Source organism: Rutidosis leptorrhynchoides, chromosome 1, assembly GCF_046630445.1.
Source record: "Rutidosis leptorrhynchoides isolate AG116_Rl617_1_P2 chromosome 1, CSIRO_AGI_Rlap_v1, whole genome shotgun sequence".
NCBI lineage: Eukaryota > Viridiplantae > Streptophyta > Magnoliopsida > Asterales > Asteraceae > Rutidosis > Rutidosis leptorrhynchoides.
In genome coordinates, this window is record NC_092333.1 from 229,592,583 (window position 1) to 229,613,555 (window position 20,973).

Below are 20,973 nucleotides of genomic sequence, written 5' to 3' on the forward strand. Positions count from 1 at the left end.
AACATTCTTAGGTCATGTTAAATATGTATATATACATATATATACACAAACGTATAATTATCATATATTGTATAGTTCGTGATATCATCGGTCAAACTAGACGGTCAAACGTTGTGTAAAACTCTTTTCGAAAAACATAAGTCTCGACAATTTGGATTGCTTATCATGTTGGTAAGGTTTAATTTATGTAAATATTAATCTTATAAGTATAGAACGATCGAAAAAGTGCGGGTCGTTACAGCAGCAGACTCTAGTGCATATCCCAAAAAGACTGTGGTAGAGTAGTCAGACTCATCATGGATCGAACCATATCAAGTAGTGTTCGATTCCTCCGCCCAGACACACCATTGAGTGATGGTGTGTAAGATGGAGTGGATTGTGAGACACTCCCACAATTCATGTGGTCTAAAAACTCTTGACTTATATACTCACTTCTTCCATCAGAGCGAAGTGATTTTAATGGTCTTTCCAAGCTGATTATCTACTTCATTTCAGAAGACTTTTGAACGTTTCAAAAACTTCAAGTTTATGTTTCAGCAAGTAAACATAACCATATGTGCTATAACCATCAGTTAATGTAATGAAGTAAGATTCACCATTCCGACATTGTTCTAAAAGGGCCACATACATCAGTATGTATTAGTCCTAAAAGATCTTTAGCTCTTTCACCTAAATCAGATAACAGAGCCTTTGTCATCTTTTCATATAAATATGACTCGGCATACATCAAATGACTCACAGCCAGTTGATTCCAAAAATCCACTAGAATGGAGTTTTGAAATGCGTTGTTTGTTTATACGTCTAAGACGACAATGCCATTTATAGGTATTATTCAAGTATTTCTTGAATCGTTTGGCGGTACAAGTATACACAGAATTCTCAATTGAAATCACACTACGCATATCAATTTCAAAAATACCATTACGTGGATAGATATTAAAATAAAATATTATCCTTAGAAACTGAAACACAAAAGTGCGTAAATGAAAGTTCAAAACCAACATTTTTCAAAACATGTAGCTCGTAATACTATGAGCGTAATGCCATTGTTTCAACAAAACAATGAGGTCACTTGGAAGAGTAAGTTTATAGGAATCAATATCTGCAGCAGATGCCCAATCCCCATTGCCAACTCGCAAATCCAGTGTGTCTTTCTTTAGTTTAATACTTCTTCTCATTCCCTTCATACTGTTACAGATGTGAAGGCCACAACCGGTAACAAAAGTTCAGGAATCACTAGAAGAAAATATATAACTGTATATGAATATACTTGATTGCTAGTCTCACCAGCCGTGCCATTTCTCAGCTTAGATTAGAAGATAGGAGAATTCCTTCTCCAATGGCCAACTTTTCCACAATGAAAACATTCAGTGTCTTTTGATAGGTTTTCCTTCTTGGAAGGTGGAATATTCTTCCTAGCAAATGATTTGCCATTTTCCTTCCACAAAGTATTTGGCTTATTCTTTGTCACCCTACCACCCTTCTTCCCCTACTCATCGAGCAACAATTTTCTCAGCAAGAGGATTGAGTAAGGGTTCTTTAATTTTGTTCAACTTCCCTTCATATTTGAGAACAGTTCTCTGGTTGCGGTGTCACTCCAGGAAGTTCGAACAATTGAGTTTATCCATCTCCAACAAAGAAGGAAGTGTGTTTTGGTTTACGTTTTTATTGTTTGACATCTACAACATAGATAAGATTCAATTTAGTATTTTCGATATTGAGCTTTAATAAATTAACTACCCATATTTTTATACATTTTTAAAAACAATTAATTTACGAAAGCCTAAGATCCACATAGAGGTTCCATAGCCACATCTGTTGATCAGCTAGCAGTTATGGAGTCTATTGGTAGGTAACGGGTACCAATTGCATTACAAGTGCAACCCTTAGATCTTTATGGGACCTAGAGATATATGTAGTCCAACAAACCACTATTAGCTACCAGCATGTTTGTCCCGTCCTTGCCTCGAACTCAGGTCTCACCGTGAATACGATTAAGTCGTCCAATTTGGAAACAGTGGAAATTCACGCTAGTCTCACTAGATCGAAAAATCCACCTCGTGGCTATAATTCAGCCTAGTCTCACTAGCTCAGAAAAATAACGAGGAGTGTTTGCAAGCTCATTGGATGGCATGACTTAAATTTGAAGGGTATTTTGAAAAAGTTTGTGTTAACGAATAATGCATGCACACAATATTCGTTACACTATTTGTTAAAAATCATTTTAACCAATTATATATGTCGATCGTGTATTATGTGTACAGTTTGTTATTTTATTTCTAGTATATAAAATAACAAATACACAAACGTGTATCGTTTTAAAACAGTTTTAAAAGATGTCGCCCATATATATTATTTGAGTTTCAAAGAACATTCAACTTTAAACTCATTAGAGTTTAACTTTTTTAAAATCATCAATTTTAATATTTGAAACTCGTTACCAATTTTATTTGATGTTTTCATCAAAAACATTTAGCATATATTATAATCAACAATTAAATATAAATGCGTAAAATAAAACACAACCATGCATACATACACATACATAGCCTAGCCCAAAAATCCTATGCTTGATTCCATGAGCCGACATGGGATCAAGAGGTCAAACTAAGGACAATCAAAGCTCCCACTTGATTCAAGAACCAAGTGAAAACGTGTCGAACACCATCGTTGTTAACTTGATCCAATTGCCATCTACTAAGCCAACTCCGTGTTGAATCTTTATCTTCAATCTTCATCTTGTTACATTTATTTAAAATTGAAAAATACAATTAATCTAATACTTTTACAATTTGAAATAAACCTAAATACAATACTATAAAATAGAAAATAAATAAAATACAACTCTGGCTTCTTTGGCCTCCAAATAAATCAAAAACAACATGGCATAAAATTGCCGTAACCAACAATCACAACAATCATACATTGGTCGGGGCATTATGGGCTATGTATGCAATCACAATTTAATAACAACATTATTAAACATATATATGGCTTGTCCATGGTTACAATGCATGTGTATAACCATGGAACAAATTAAATATTAAATAACCAACAATTATCCAAGCCATAACTATTAAATTCTAAATTTAAAGAGTGAATTTCTTCAGATCTTATTTGTGCGTCATGAGGTAATCAACAAAGTTGACTTTCAAAACCATAAGGTTTTGACTTTTACCAATACACCACAAAGCTAGATCTAAGAAAATCACGCGAAAATTAAGACGGTGTAAAAGCGGCTCATGATACCACTGATGGATAATCGTGTGTACTTTTAACAATTGAGATTAACGCAGCGGATAATTAAAATAATAATCTTTTATTATTTTTATAAACAAAATTTACAAGATTAAATAACCACTTATTTAATAAAACATTCACACGATTAAACCGTCCCATTGATCCAGTTACACCACTAATAATTGTCATGAATATAAAAGCACAAAGTGAGTAAAACGATATACCTTTCTGAATTGACGTCCACGAGAAGGTTGAAACGAACACTTTGTTGGAGAGAAACATATGACCAAAAGTATGATCATCTCTTTGGATAGTCCACTACACTTTCGAACAACGCCAATGGATGCTAGTCCATACCCAAGTAACTTATTAATATAATCAAATTATATTAATAATCAATAAAATAAATATTACTCCGTATACAGAATTGTCGAATGAGAGAAAAAAAAAACGAATTGTAAGGTTTCATTTTATTTGTCGGTAACCAAAAGTGATATACGTGTTTTTGTTTCTAACGAAATCTTGAATGTTCAGCTCAAAGACAATAGCCAATATAATATATATAGAGATATTATGTTAACCGACTTTTGTAAAGATACAGTGTATATATTTCAATTTCTTTGTCAACAAGACAAATAATAGTTAATATAATTCTTCTTATCACCCTTTTTAAAACAAACAATATACGGAGTAGAAATTATAAGTAAACCAAAAATCTATGGAGATCCATTCTATTTTGGTTTATACGTATTTAGCAATCAAACATCTTGCAAATTATTAAATTATATTAATTATTAATTAACTATTAATTTAATAATAATAATAATTTATTTTGGTACTTGAGTAAATATATATACATCATATATATATTTCTTTTGACGTCTAGGTGTATATATGTGTGACCCCAAAGGCTCAAATAAATTTAGCCATATAGTTATATGTTGTGACTTGCACATAAATCCTACACTTTCTTGCTTCGTACATTGTTGTTGGATTAGATGCACTTACATTTTCTTGGATTATCTTAGGTAATCCTTTCACAAATTGTTCAACTTTTGCTTCTTCATCTTCAAATACTCCAGGACACATTAACGCTAGCTCTGTGAACTGTTGCTCATAGGCAGTGATATTATCACCCTTGGTGCGTAATTCCCTCAACGCTGTTTTCAATTTGTTCATCTCGTTCCTGGGTCGATAATGCTCACACAGCAAGTGTTTAAATGCTGCCCAAGGTAGGGCGTAAGCAGTATTCTCCCCCACGTTTGCTAGGTAGGTATTCTACCATGTTAAAGCGTTATTTTTGAAAGTATGAGAAGCGTATTTTACGCGGTCTTCTTCTGCACAATTACTTATAGCAAAAACAGCTTCTACTTTTTCAATCCAACGCTTTAGTCCATCTGGACCTTCCGTTCCTTCAAATTCATGGGGTTTACAACCTATGAAAGTTTTGTAGGAACATCCTACACAGTTTTCTGTTGTACCATGATGAGTTCCACTGCTAGACCCTGAATGGTTGTTTTTGTTAATTGCAGCTAATATTGCGGTTACATTTGTAGTAAGAAAACTACGGAAATCTTCCTCGCTCATGTTCATGTGCTGTTTGGTAACTGGAGCCATTTCCTTCAAAAATAGCCAAATGATATAAATTAATCATATATAGAATATTATAAGTAGTTAATAGTACTTTGTAGCATACTAATAATATGAACTAATTTTTATAAAAGCCTCTTTTCTTCTTATTGGCATTTTATAATTGCAGTTCGGGTAGTACCTACCCGTTAAAGTTCATACTTAATAGCTAGTACACAAATTAACTACTACAATCAAGATAATATTCTATCATGAAAAACTTAATACTATACTTCACGCTTAAACTTTTGGTACAATATTTTACAAATATACAATCCCACTATTTTACATAAAACATAGGTAGGATAAAATATAGCACACAATAACTATTATACAAGGCGTGAAGTATGGTAGCTGCTGGGACAGATTAAAAATGACGAGACTTCTTATTGTTTGGGGACAAATCTGGGAAATCTGCGGGATCTGGGAAACCAAAGAGTTTTCGCGTCTCAGCTACTGACATCGTTCTCATTCTAGCGATACGTTTGTACCTTGGTCGGGATGGTGCCTTAATAGAGTTAATAACATGTGGATGACTAGGGGTAGAAGTGTCAGATTCACTTTTAGCAATAAATCTTTTATTATACTCCGGATCAGGAAATTCTAGTGGGTGGACCACAAGTTCCTTTTCCTCATTAAATTTTGCCTTTGCAATTTCTTTTACTTCGTTCTCCTCAGGTTTCTCCTTTGGTTCCTCTGAGAATTGTGAATCTTCCCAAAATGCGTCCAACTCCAGGTCATCATCGTCATCAGTTATATAGATGATTTCCTTCGGGTCATCGTCGTTATCAGATAAGTCGATGACTGGTACTTTTGCTGGAGATTCATCTTCGGAGTCGCTGATTGTGATAATGAGATTGGTGCTAGAAGTAGACATCTATCACACATTAACTACCACATTAGAAATATATTACATAATATTTACATGTTATAATATTCAATTTCCAATCAGAAATGATAAGCAATGGTTTTTAAAAACAAGTTCGGTCAAAGTCCAGACTCACTAATGCATCCTAACAAATACCAGTCAGACACACTAATGTAATTTCTGGTTCGTTAAGACCTCTGCTCTGATACCAACTGAAACGACCCGTCCATATTACCATAAACGAGGTACGTCATTCATTGGTCCCACAGCGAGGTATTTGACCTCTATATGATACGTTTTATAAAATATTGCATTCGTTTCATAAAAAACACACCATTATTATACATAATACATGTTTTTAAATGAGTGGGCGATTATTTAAGGAATAATCCCCATATTACATCGGTTTCCAAATACTACACACGTGACATAATAGTCGAATATAATACATGACAAAGATAATGTTCAATAGAATGCAACTTTCTTTAAACACAAGTATGAATGATGCCATGCAACACCATGAGCAAGCAATTAGCGGAAGACTTTTAAAGACCTGAGAATAAACATGCTTAAACTGTCAACACAAAGGTTGGTGAGATATAGGTTTTAAAGCCAGCATAAGATATAATAATAGACCACAAGATTTCATGTTATAAACGTTTCTGCAAAGATATTCTATATGTTGTTGAGCGCCCAGTAACTATACTTAACAGATGTTTTCCGTGCATATTCCCTTTTCAAAGTTATCTCTACACCGTACCAAGTGTAGTAAAATGAAGTACTAAACACCCGTTATGAACTAGTGCTAACTAGCCCGAGTGAGGTTGTCAAACCCAATAGATCTATCAATAGGATTCGCGCTTACATGTTAACCACATGTAATAAATAGTTACCAGACTATTAGGGATATATACAAAGGTACAACTCAACATAGAATATATATTTAAGTACTTGTGTCTATTTCGAAAAACAAAAGCTGCATGTATTCTCATCCCAAAATATTTGTAGAGTTTAGAAATGGGACTATATACTCACTGTCGTAAAAGTATAGTTTTAACAAGTTTCCAACTTATTACAATATAGCCGACGTACTTGGATTCACGAACCTATAACAATAATAACGATTCAGATAATAATACATGTGAACAAAATTAATATAGCAAGTTCATAAAATACTTATATAATAATTTTTAACATTTTATGTTAGTAGTCCATTGTTAGTAGTCCTTTGTTAGTAGTCCATTGTTAGTAGTTGATAATGCTGCAAACGAACATATATTTCATAGCATTATCCTTCCAGAAAGACAAGCTTTTAGTTGCAATTTTTCTATTTACAAGTGATATTCGTTTAAATAATAAAAGGTGAAGACAAAAGGCAGAATTGACGATTTGAAGACAAAAATGACCAAAACGCTCAACAAAACAAGTTTTACTCTAAAAGGTACAAGTTCTTAAATGCATAAATGTAACGAAGCACGAAGGTTAAAGAATTGAAGAAAAAGTGCCACTAAAACTGGAAAAGTGTCCCTAAAGACATAGTGCACTCAAAAGCGTCCCTAAAAATGAGTTAAAGACTTGCGCGGATTTTGGGAGTTAAGGAAAATTATTTTTTGTGCAAATTACAAGTTGCAAAATGTAATGTACAAGATATTAAATCATACGAAAAGACGCTCGAGAAACCGGAACCGAGACATAGACCGGGCGTAAATGTACGAGACAACGGAGCTAAAATTACAAGTCAACTATGCACAAGAATATAATATAATACATTATATATATAATTATATATATTATATATATATTATATATATTAATTATTATGTCTACAAGCTAGCAAACAAAGTGAATATGAGCTGGAAGTTGAAGCCATGTGATCGCATGGAATTTACCCTATAAGCCCATGCGATCGCATGGGAAGGCTGGACAGAAAATGTTCTATAAATAGCCAAGCCTTCTGCCGAGTTCATGGCACCTAATTCAATCTCTTCTCCCTCAATATATATTTATATTTATTTTAAAATTATAATTTTAATTTTAAGTTAATAATAAGGTTATTGTAACAAACGTTTTAAGGTTTTTGAGTCGAAACTCTGTCCGTGTAACACTACGCGATATATATCATTATAAGTTATGTTCAACCTTTTTAAATTAATGTCTCGTAGCTAAGTTATTATTATGCTTATTTAAAGTTGAAGTAATAATGATGTTGGACTAACTATTAAGACGGGGTTATTGGACTTTGGACCATAATTAGGGTTTGAACAAAAGACCGACACTTGTGGACACTGGACTATTGACTATTAATGGACTTTATATTTGTTTAACTGAATGATAGTTCGTTAATTTAATATAGAGATTTATAATTTGACGTACCTATAAATAACCCCATATGCCTTATTGGACACGATGGGCGGGATATTTATATTCACTAATAATTGTCCATTTGACTGGATACGGGTAATGGATTAATAATCAATGGACTTATTAAAACAGGGGTGAATTATATACAGTGATAACTGGTATAATTGTTAACATAGTATTAAAACCTTGGACTACATACAGTCGATATCCTGGTGTAGTTATTAACAAAGTATTAAGACCTTGTTACAGTTTGGATCCCTAATTAGTTGGAATATTTGACTTCAGGTATAAGGGTAATTTGACGAGGACACTCGCACTTTATAATTATGACTGATGGACTATTTTGGACAAAAACCAAATAAACATATTAAATAATCCAGGACAAAGAGCAATTAACCCAGGGTAACAAATTAAAATAAAACGTCAAACATCATGATTACGGAAATTTAAATAAGCATAATTCTTTTATTTCATATTTCATCGCTATTTTATTTACCGTCATTTATTTTACGCACTTTAATTATTGTCATTTATCTTTACGCTAAAACTTAAAAATTGACAAACCGGTCGTTAAACGGTAAAAACCCCCTTTTATAATAATAATATTACTACTTATATATATACATATATATATATATATATATATATATATATATACATATATATATATATATATACATATATATATATATATATACATATATATATATATATATACATATATATATATATATATATATATATATATATATATATATATATATATAGTACGTTTTCAGATTTGTAGCTCCCTGTGGAACGAACCGGACTTACTAAAAACTACACTACTCTACAATTAGGTACACTGCCTATAAGTGTGTAGCAAGGTTTAGGTATATACATTCTATAAAAAATAAAAATAACTTGTGTAAATTTTAGCGTAATATATAATATTTTTAATATCGATTTCTATATATATTTCGTATACCACTCGTTGCACATCAAGTATTTTTGGCGCCGCTGCCGGGGAAGCAACTAACCGAAAGCGGAAAGCTTTAATATTTTCTGTAAAAATATATTTATATAATTTTATTATACTTTATATAAATATTTTATATATATTTAAAATCATAAAAATAAAAACTAAAAATTATTCGGGTCCAGTACTGTATCAGCCCAAAACATCTGGCCTAGTATCTGACTCCATGCAAACGCATGGAATTATAACTAAAACTCATGCGATCGCATGAGGTGAAAAGACAGACCTGAAACATAGGATTCGTCGAATTAGGGTTAGATTTAAAATATAATTATTATTAATTAATTAAATTTAGGGTTAAATTAAATATAATTAGTTTTAATTTTAATTAATTTGTATTTTATGTTTTAATTATATAAAAAATTAATACTTTTAAAAAAATAATAATATAAAAATAATATTTTTATAAAAATTGTATTTTTATAACTTTAGTTTATTTTTATAATTTGTATTATTTTCGTTTAAATTAGTAATTGTTATAATTATCGTTCGTAATTAGTTTTAAGTTAGTTTTTGCAGTAGTTAATTTTATATTTCTAGACTTATAAGTTTTGCCGTAAAATCCCTTAAGTACTTTTTCCTTAGAATTAAGATTTAGGCGCTTTATAATTTTGCGACGCCACTTTAAGTTTATAAATTTTAGTGTCTTTTTAAGTAATTGCCGTTTTTCGTATAGAATTGCATTTTTAAGTTTTAATACCTTTAGGCGCAACTTTTTAGATTTAGTTTTTAGACTTTTAAGTTTCGACGATTTTCTTTCTTATTTTTAAATTTTGACGTTTTTCGACGCGCTTTTTCTTTTTCATTTCTACGCTCTAGTTTTTAGGACCTGGAATTTTCTTTAAGTTTCTACGAAAAATTATTGTAAGCAATTAAATTGATAGACATCCAAATTTTCTGGTTCGTAGTAATAGTTGGATTTGTTAGTAGCGAGTTGTGGACTTCCGATTTAAAGGGTCCTGGCTACCTGCTACATCTTTTGGCTATTCGAAACGTGGGCAAAATCATAAAAGTCTATTAATTTGATAACTTATATAATTTTTATCTTTTTAACTAATAGGATATTCAGTGAATGCACCGAGCGAAACATTTACCACCTTTCATACGTTCACCACCTGTAACTCGATCAAGGCATCTAGCAAATATTGCTGCCATTAAATTTTTAGAATCATCATCTAGTCTAACAAGAACTTCAATTCAAATTTCTGATAATCCATTTTTTGAACCCGACTTCACAATTGAGAACCCGGAGGATATTCAGGGACAATTCCAAGATACTAAACCATTAAACATTCCTCCTGAACCACAATTTATTCAAACGGAGTTTGTCGAAGAAGGAACAGTTAAATCAGAATCATATAGTGATTCGGATTCAACTAGTCAAGATATGGCAGATCCAGAACCTCAAACTATGGAAGACCGAATGAGAGCCACACGTACGGTCCAAGGTCATGCCATTACTCAACCAGAAGTTAGACCACCAAATTTTGAAATCAAAGGACAAATCCTACACATGGTTACTAATCAATGTCAATTCGGTGGTACAGAAAAAGAAGATCCAAAAGAACATCTTCTAACTTTTAATAGAATTTGTACCCTATTTAAAATCGGAGAAATTGAGGATGAAACGATCTATCTTATGTTGTTCCCTTGGACTTTAACCGGGGAAGCTAAAGATTGGTTAGAATCATTACCCGAAGGAGCAATTGATACATGGGATGTCTTAGTAGAGAAATTTCTTCAAAGATTCTTTCCGGAATCTAAAGCCGTGAGACTTCAAGGAGAAATTTCCACATTCGCGCAAAAGCCAAATGAAACGTTATTTGAGGCATGGACAAGATTCGGAAAGATGTTGAGAGGATGTCCTCAACACGGTTTAGACACTTTCCAAATAGTTCAAATATTCTATAAAGGCGTCGACGTCGCTACAAGAAAAGACATCGACACAGCTGCTGGTGGTTCCATTATGAAGAATACCGCTACCGAAGCTCGCAAGATTATTGATAAAACAGCCTCCCACTTGCATGAGTGGCACCAAGGGAAAGATATCTTACAGTCATCCAAAGCGGCAAGAGCCGATTCTAGCCATGACTTTGATTCCATTTCCGCAAAGCTAGATTCTTTCGAGAGAAAATTGAAAAAGATGACTAAAGATATTCACGCAATAAGAATCAGTTGTGAGCAGTGTGGAGGACCACATTTAACAAAAGATTGTCTCAGTATTGAACAAAAAATGGAACAAAGAGAGAATGTTTCATACCTAAACCAAAGGCCGGGAAATAATTATCAAAATAATTATCAACCGCCAAGACCAAACTACAATCGAAACATTCCTTACAATCAAAATGTCCAACAAAATAACCAACAAGGTCCTAGCAACCAGCAAAGACCTGGTTATATTAAATCACCACAAACCGATGAGAAAAAGACAAATTTAGAAGACTTGGTTCTAAAACTAGTTGAATCCCAAACGCAATTTGTTACATCTCAGAAACAAACTAATAAACAAAATGCTCAAGCATTTAGAAATCAATAAGCTTCAATCCAAAATCTGGAACAAGAAGTAAGTAACCTAGCAAGGTTAATTGGTGAAAGAAAACCGGGGAGTCTACCTAGTGATACAAATGCTAACCCTCGAAATGAAACAGCTAAAGCTATTACCACCAGAAGTGGTATAACACTTAAACCACCTGAAATACCAATAATTTCCAATAACTCTATTTCTACTTCACAGGCACCACAACCTGAAAAAGAGAAGGAAACTGAACCGGTAGTAGAAAAAGTTAATGAAGATAACACAGTTAAGGTAAAACCTTATGTTAAACCATATCAACCACCACTTCCATACCCGAGTAAATTGAGAAAAGAAAGACTTGAAGTCGAGCAATCCAAATTCTTGGATATGTTTAAACAAATAAATGGAAATCTTCCTTTCATTGATGTAATTTCTGGAATGCCAAGATATGCTAAATTTCTTAAAGATCTAATCACAAATAGAAGGAAAATGGAAGAACTCTCGGCTGTCACAATGAATGCTAATTGTTCTGCAGTGTTGTTGAATAAGATACCAGAAAAATTATCAGATCCAAGAAGTTTTACAATTCCATGTTTTCTGGGTAGTCTTAGTTCAATAGAAGCATTGGCAGACTTAGGTGCTAGTATAAATTTAATGTCGTATTCATTATACGCTAAACTAGACCTTGGAGATTTAAAACCAACACGAATAAGTATACAACTAGCCGATCGATCAGTAAAATATCCTTGAGGGATAATGAAGAACATGCTAGTTAAAGTTGGTAATCTAGTATTTCCAGTAGACTTTGTTATTCTGGACATGGAAGAAGATTCTCGAGTTCCTCTTATATTAGGAAGACCAATCTTAAATACGGCAAAGCAATAATAGACGTGTTTGGTAAGAAATTGACCCTAAGTATAGAGGACGAGAGTGTTACCTTTTCTGTTGATAAAGCAATGCAACAACCACAATCTGCTGATGATACATGTTATTATGTTCAAATCATAGATTCGCATGCAGAATTGTTACAAGAATTTCCTGAATTACAAGGAACAGGAGAATGTTCTTTAGGAGAAGGAGATGAACCAATTGATGAAGCTGAAATGTTAGCTACACTTATAGCTAATGAATATGAACCAACAACAGAAGAACTTCAAGTACTAAAAGACGAAGACAGATATCGATACAAATCATCGATAGAAGAACCACCAACCTTAGAGTTAAAGCCACTTCCAAAACATTTGGAAAACGCTTATTTACATGGTAAATCTGAATTACCTGTAATAATCTCGTCTTCTCTTACCAAAAATGAAAAATCTCGACTCATTTATGTGTTAAAAGCTCATAAATCAGCTATTGCATGGAAAATTCATGACATTAAAGGTATAAGTCCTTCGTATTGCACACATAAAATCCTTATGGAAGAAAATCATAAAACATATGTGCAACGCCAACGAAGATTAAATCCAAATATGCAAGATGTTGTTAAGAAAGAAATTATTAAACGGCTCGATGCAGGTTTAATTTATCCAATCTCTGATAGTCTATGGGTAAGCCCAATTCAACGTGTACCTAAGAAGGGTGGCATCACTGTCATCACAAATGATGATGATGAGCTTATTCCTACTAGAACCGTAATAGGATGGCGTGTTTGTATTGACTATAGAAAATTAAATGACGCCACACGAAAATATCACTTTCCATTACCTTTCATTGATCAAATGTTAGAAAGGTTAGCCGGAAATAGTTTCTATTGTTTCCTTGACGGTTTCTCCGGATACTTTCAAATTCCTATCGCACCCGAGGACCAAGAGAAAACCACTTTCACGTGCCCTTATGGTACTTTTGCTTATAAACGCATGCCATTTGGACTTTGAAACGCCCATGCAACCTTTCAATGGTGCATGATGACGATTTTTCACGACATGATAGAAGAATGCATGGAAGTTATCATGGATGACTTTTCAGTCTTGGGTGATACTTTTGAAACATGTCTAATTAATCTTGAACGAATGCTTATTACAAGTTGCAAATTATTTTTTGTGCAAATTACAAGTTGCAAAATGTAAAGTACAAGATATTAAATCATACGAAAAGACGCTCGAGAAATCGGAACCGAGACATAGACCGGGCGTAAATGTACGAGACAACGGAGCTAAAATTACAAGTCAACTATGCACAAGAATATAATATAATATAATACATATATAAGTATATATATATTATATATATTAATTATTATGTCTACGAGCTAGCAAACAAAATGAATATGAGCTGGAAGTTGAATCCATGCGATCGCATGGAATTTACCCTATAAGCCCATGCGATCGCATGGGAAGGCTGGACAGAAAATGTTCTATAAATAGCCAAGCCTTCTGCCGAGTTCATGGCACCTAATTCAATCTCTTCTCCCTCAATATATATTTATATTTATTTTAAAATTATAATTTTAATTTTAAGTTAATAATAAGGTTATTGTAACAAATGTTTTAAGGTTTTTGAGTCGAAACTCTGTCCGTGTAACACTACGCGATATATATCATTGTAAGTTATGTTCAACCTTTTTAAATTAATGTCTCGTAGCTAAGTTATTATTATGCTTATTTAAAGTTGAAGTAATCATGATGTTGGACTAACTATTAAGACGGGGTTATTGGACTTTGGACCATAATTAGGGTTTGGACAAAAGACCGACACTTGTGGACACTGGACTATTGACTATTAATGGACTTTATATTTGTTTAACTGAATGATAGTTCGTTAATTTAATATAGAGATTTATAATTTGACGTACCTATAAATAACCCCATATGACTTATTGGACACGATGGGCGGGATATTTATATTCACTAATAATTGTCCATTTGACTGGATACGGGTAATGGATTAATAATCAATGGACCTATTAAAACAGGGGTGAATTATATACAGTGATAACTGGTATAATTGTTAACATAGTATTAAAACCTTGGACTACATACAGTCGATATCCTGGTGTAGTTATTAACAAAGTATTAAGACCTTGTTACAGTTTGGATCCCTAATTAGTTGGAATATTTGACTTCGGGTATAAGGGTAATTTGACGAGGACACTCGCACTTTATAATTATGACTGATGGACTATTTTGGACAAAAACCAAATAAACATATTAAATAATCCAGGACAAAGAGCAATTAACCCAGGGTAACAAATTAAAATAAAACGTCAAACATCATGATTACGGAAATTTAAATAAGCATAATTCTTTTATTTCATATTTCATCGCTATTTTATTTACCGTCATTTATTTTACGCACTTTAATTATTGTCATTTATCTTTACGCTAAAACTTAAAAATTGACAAACCGGTCGTTAAACGGTAAAAACCCCCTTTTATAATAATAATATTACTACTTATATATATATACACATATATATATATATACATATATATATATATATATATATATATATATATATAGTACGTTTTCAGATTTGTAGCTCCCTGTGGAACGAACCGGACTTACTAAAAACTACACTACTCTACAATTAGGTACACTGCCTATAAGTGTGTAGTAAGGTTTAGGTATATACATTCTATAAAAAATAAAAATAACTTGTGTAAATTTTAGCGTAATATATAATATTTTTAATATCGATTTCTATATATATTTCGTATACCACTCGTTGCACATCAAGTATTTTTGGCGCCGCTGCCGGGGAAGCAACTAACCGAAAGCGAAAAGCTATAATATTTTCTGTAAAAATATATTTATATAATTTTATTATACTTTATATAAATATTTTATATATATTTTAAATCATAAAAATCAAAAATAAAAATTATTCGGGTCCAGTACTGTATCAGCCCAAAACATCTGGCCTAGTATCTGACTCCATGCAAACGCATGGAATTATAACTAAAACTCATGCGATCGCATGAGGTGAAAAGACAGACCTGAAACATAGGATCCGTCGAATTAGGGTTAGATTTAAAATATAATTATTATTAATTAATTAAATTTAGAGTTAAATTAAATATAATTAGTTTTAATTTTAATTAATTTGTATTTTAAGTTTTAATTATATAAAAATTAATACTTTTAAAAAAATAATAATAAAAAATAATATTTTTATAAAAATTGTATTTTTATAACTTTAGTTTATTTTTATAATTTGTATTATTTTCGTTTAAATTAGTAATTGTTATAATTATCGTTCGTAATTAGTTTTAAGTTAGTTTTTGCCGTAGTTAATTTTATATTTCTAGACTTATAAGTTTTGCCGTAAAATCCCTTAAGTGCTTTTTCCTTAGAATTAAGATTTAGGCGCTTTATAATTTTGCGACGCCACTTTAAGTTTATAAATTTTAGTGTCTTTTTAAGTAATTGCCGTTTTTCGTATAGAATTGCATTTTTAAGTTTTAATACCTTTAGGCGCAACTTTTTAGATTTAGTTTTTAGACTTTTAAGTTTCGACGTTTTTCTTTCTTATTTTTAAATTTTGACGTTTTTCGACGCGCTTTTTCTTTTTCATTTCTACGCACTAGTTTTTAGGACCTAGAATTTTCTTTAAATTTCTACGAAAAATTATTGTAAGCAATTAAATTGGTAGACATCCAAATTTTCTGGTTCGTAGTAATAGTTGAATTTGTTAGTAGCGAGTTGTGGACTTCCGATTTAAAGGGTCCTGGCTACCTGCTGCATCTTTTGGCTATTCGAAACGTGGGCAAAATCAGAAAAGTCTATTAATTTGATAACTTATATAATTTTTATCTTTTTAACTAATAGGATATTCAGTGAATGCACCGAGCGAAACGTTCACCACCTTTCATACGTTCACCACCTGTAACTCGATCAAGGCATCTAGCAAATATTGCTGCCATTAAATTTTTAGAATCATCATCTAGTCTAATAAGAACTTCAATTCAAATTTCTGATAATCCATTTTTTGAACCCGACTTCACAATTGAGAACCCGGAGGATATTCAGGGACAATTCCAAGATACTGAACCATTAAACATTCCTCCTGAACCACAATTTATTCAAACTTAGTTTGTCAAAGAAGGAACAGTTAAATCAGAATCATCTAGTGATTCGGATTCAACTAGTCAAGATATGGCAGATCCAGAACCTCAAACTATGGAAGACCGAATGAGAGCCACAGGTACGGTCCAAGGTCATGCCATTACTCAACCAGAAGTTAGACCACCAAATTTTGAAATCAAAGGACAAATCCTACACATGGTTACTAATCAATGTCAATTCGGTGGTACAGAAAAAGAAGATCTAAAAGAACATCTTCGAACTTTTAATAGAATTTATACCCTATTTAAAATCGGAGAAATTGAGGATGAAACGATCTATCTTATGTTGTTCCCTTGGACTTTAACCGGGGAAGGTAAAGATTGGTTAGAATCATTACCCGAAGGAGCAATTGATACATGGGATGTCTTAGTAGAGAAATTTCTTCAAAGATGCTTTTCGGAATCTAAAGCCGTGAGACTTCAAGGAGAAATTGCCACATTCGCGCAAAAGTCAAATGAAACGTTATTTGAGGCATGGACAAGATTCGAAAAGATGTTGAGAGGATGTCCTCAACACGGTTTAGACACTTTCCAAATAGTTCAAATATTCTATAAAGGCGTCGACGTCGCTACAAGAAAAGACATCGACACAGCTGCTGGTGGTTCCATTATGAAGAATACCACTACCGAAGTTCGCAAGATTATTGATAAAACAGCCTCCCACTCGCATGAGTGGCACCAAGGGAAAGATATCTTACAGTCATCCAAAGCGGCAAGAGCCGATTCTAGCCATGACTTTGATTCCATTTCCGCAAAGCTTGATTCTTTCGAGAGAAAATTGAAAAAGATGACTAAAGATATTCACGCAATAAGAATCAGTTGTGAGCAGTGTGGAGGACCACATTTAACAAAAGATTGTCTCAGTATTGAACAAACAATGGAACAAAGAGAGAATGTTTCATACCTAAACCAAAGGCCGGGAAATAATTATCAAAATAATTATCAACCGCCAAGACCAAACTACAATTGAAACGTTCCTTACAATCAAAATGTCCAACAAAATAACCAACAAGGTCCCTGCAATCAGCAAAGACCTGGTTATATTAAATCATCACAAACCGATGAGAAAAAGACAAATTTAGAAGACTTGGTTCTAAAACTAGTTGAATCCCAAACGTAATTTGTTACATCTCAGAAACAAACTAATGAACAAAATGCTCAAGCATTTAGAAATCAACAAGCTTCAATCCAAAATCTGGAACAAGAAGTAAGTAACCTAGCAAGGTTAATTGGTGAAAGAAAACCGGGGAGTCTACCTAGTGATACAAATGCTAACCCTCGAAATGAAACAGCTAAAGCTATTACCACCAGAAGTGGTATAACACTTAAACCACCTGAAATACCAATAATTTCCAATAACTCCATTTCTACTTCACAGGCACCACAACCTGAAAAAGAGAAGGAAACTGAACCGGTAGTTGAAAAAGTTAATGAAGATAACACAGTTAAGGTAAAACCTTATGTTAAACCATATCAACCACCACTTCCATACCCGAGTAAATTGAGAAAAGAAAGACTTGAAGCCGAGCAATCCAAATTCTTGGATATGTTTAAACAAATAAATGGCAATCTTCCTTTCATTGATGTAATTTCAGGAATGCCAAGATATGCTAAATTTCTTAAGGATCTAATCACAAATAGAAGGAAAATGGAAGAACTCTCGGCTGTCACAATGAATGCTAATTGTTCTGCAGTGTTGTTGAATAAGATACCAGAAAAATTATCAGATCCAAGAAGTTTTACAATTCCATGTTTTCTGGGTAGTCTTAGTTCAATAGAAGCATTGGCAGACTTAGGTGCTAGTATAAATTTAATGTCGTATTTATTATACGCTAAACTAGACCTTGGAGATTTAAAACCAACACGAATAAGTATACAACTAGCTGATCGATCAGTAAAATATCCTAGAGGGATAATGGAGAACATGCTAGTTAAAGTTGGTAATCTAGTATTTCCAGTAGACTTTGTTATTCTGGACATGGAAGAAGATTCTCAAGTTCCTCTTATATTAGGAAGACCATTCTTAAACACGGCAAAGCAATAATAGACGTGTTTGGTAAGAAATTGACCCTAAGTATAGAGGACGAGAGTGTTACCTTTTCTGTTGATAAAGCAATGCAACAACCATAATCTGCTAATGATACATGTTATTATGTTCAAATCATAGATTCACATGCAGAATTGTTACAAGAATTTCCTGAATTACAAGGAACAGGAGAATGTTCTTTAGGAGAAGGAGATGAACCAATTGATGAAGCTGAAATGTTAGCTACACTTATAGCTAATGAATATGAACTAACAACAGAAGAACTTCAAGTACTAAAAGAGGAAGACAGATATTGATACAAATCATCGATAGAAGAACCACCAACCTTAGAGTTAAAGCCACTTCCAAAACATTTGGAAAACGCTTATTTACATGGTAAATCTGAATTACCTGTAATAATCTCGTCTTCTCTTACCGAAAATGAAAAATCTCGACTCATTTCTGTGTTAAAAGCTCATAAATCAGCTATTGCATGGAAAATTCATGACATTAAAGGTATAAGTCCTTCGTATTGCACACATAAAATCCTTATGGAAGAAAATCATAAAACATATGTGCAACGCCAACGAATATTAAATCCAAATATGCAAGATGTTGTTAAGAAAGAAATTATTAAACTGCTCGATGCAGGTTTAATTTATCCAATCTCTGATAGTCTATGGGTAAGCCCAATTCAACGCGTACCTAAGAAGGGTGGCATCACTGTCATCACAAATGATGATGATGAGCTTATTCCTACTAGAACCGTAATATGATGGCGTGTTTGTATTGACTATAGAAAATTAAATGACGCCACACGAAAATATCACTTTCCATTACCTTTCATTGATCAAATGTTAGAAAGGTTAGCCGGAAATAGTTTCTATTTTTTTCCTTGACGGTTTCTCCGGATACTTTCAAATTCCTATCGCACCCGAGGACCAAGAGAAAACCACTTTCACGTGCCCTTATGGTACTTTTGCTTATAAACGCATGCCATTTGGACTTTGAAACGCCCCTGCAACCTTTCAAAGGTGCATGATGGCGATTTTTCACGACATGACAGAAGAATGCATGGAAGTTTTCATGGATGACTTTTCAGTCTTGGGTGATACTTTTGAAACATGTCTAATTAATCTTGAACGAATGCTTATTACAAGTTGCAAATTATTTTTTGTGCAAATTACAAGTTGCAAAATGTAAAGTACAAGATATTAAATCATACGAAAAGACGCTCGAGAAACCGGAATCGAGACATAGACCGGGCGTAAATGTACGAGACAACGGAGCTAAAATTACAAGTCAACTATGCACAAGAATATAATATAATATAATATATATATATATATATATATATAAGTATATATTATATATATATATTATATATATATATTATATATATTAATTATTATGTCTACGAGCTAGCAAACAAAATGAATATGAGCTGGAAGTTGAAGCCATGCGATCGCATGGAATTTACCCTATAAGCCCATGCGATCGCATGGGAAGGCTGGACAGAAAATGTTCTATAAATAGCCAAGCCTTCTGCCGAGTTCATGGCACCTAATTCAATCTCTTCTCCCTCAATATATATTTATATTTATTTTATAATTATAATTTTAAGTTAATAATAAGGTTATTGTAACAAATGTTTTAAGGTTTTTGAGTCGAAACTCTGTCCGTGTAACACTACGCGATATATATCATTGTAAGTTATGTTCAACCTTTTTAAATTAATGTCTCGTAGCTAAGTTATTATTATTCTTATTTAAAGTTGAAGTAATCATGATGTTGAACTAACTATTAAGACGGGGTTATTGGACTTTGGACCATAATTAGGGTTTGGACAAAAGACCGACACTTGTGGACACTGGACTATTGACTATTAATGGACTTTATATTTGTTTAACTGAATGATAGTTCGTTAATTTAATATAGAGATTTATAATTTGACGTACCTATAAATAACCTCATATGCCTTATTGGACACGATGGGCGGGATATTTATATTCACTAATAATTGTCCATTTGACTGGATACGGGTAATGGATTAATAATCAATGGACCTATTAAAACAGGGGTGAATTATATACAGTGATAACTGGTATAATTGTAAACATAGTATTAAAACCTTGGACTACATACAGTCGATATCCTGGTGTAGTTATTAACAAAGTATTAAGACCTTGTTACAGTTTGGATCCCTAATAAGTTGGAATATTTGACTTCGGGTATAAGGGTAATTTGACG

General features: G+C 32.7%; 2 non-coding genes across 2 annotated transcripts; both read right to left on the bottom strand.

Moving 5' to 3' along the window:
• Positions 1-10,887: 10,887 nt before the first annotated feature.
• On the bottom strand, positions 10,888-10,994 carry LOC139886772 (small nucleolar RNA R71). Its single transcript, XR_011772639.1, has one exon. It is a non-coding gene; the product is annotated as a small nucleolar RNA R71 (small nucleolar RNA).
• Positions 10,995-17,112: 6,118 nt separating this feature from the next.
• On the bottom strand, positions 17,113-17,219 carry LOC139887170 (small nucleolar RNA R71). Its single transcript, XR_011773011.1, has one exon. It is a non-coding gene; the product is annotated as a small nucleolar RNA R71 (small nucleolar RNA).
• Positions 17,220-20,973: the final 3,754 nt, after the last annotated feature.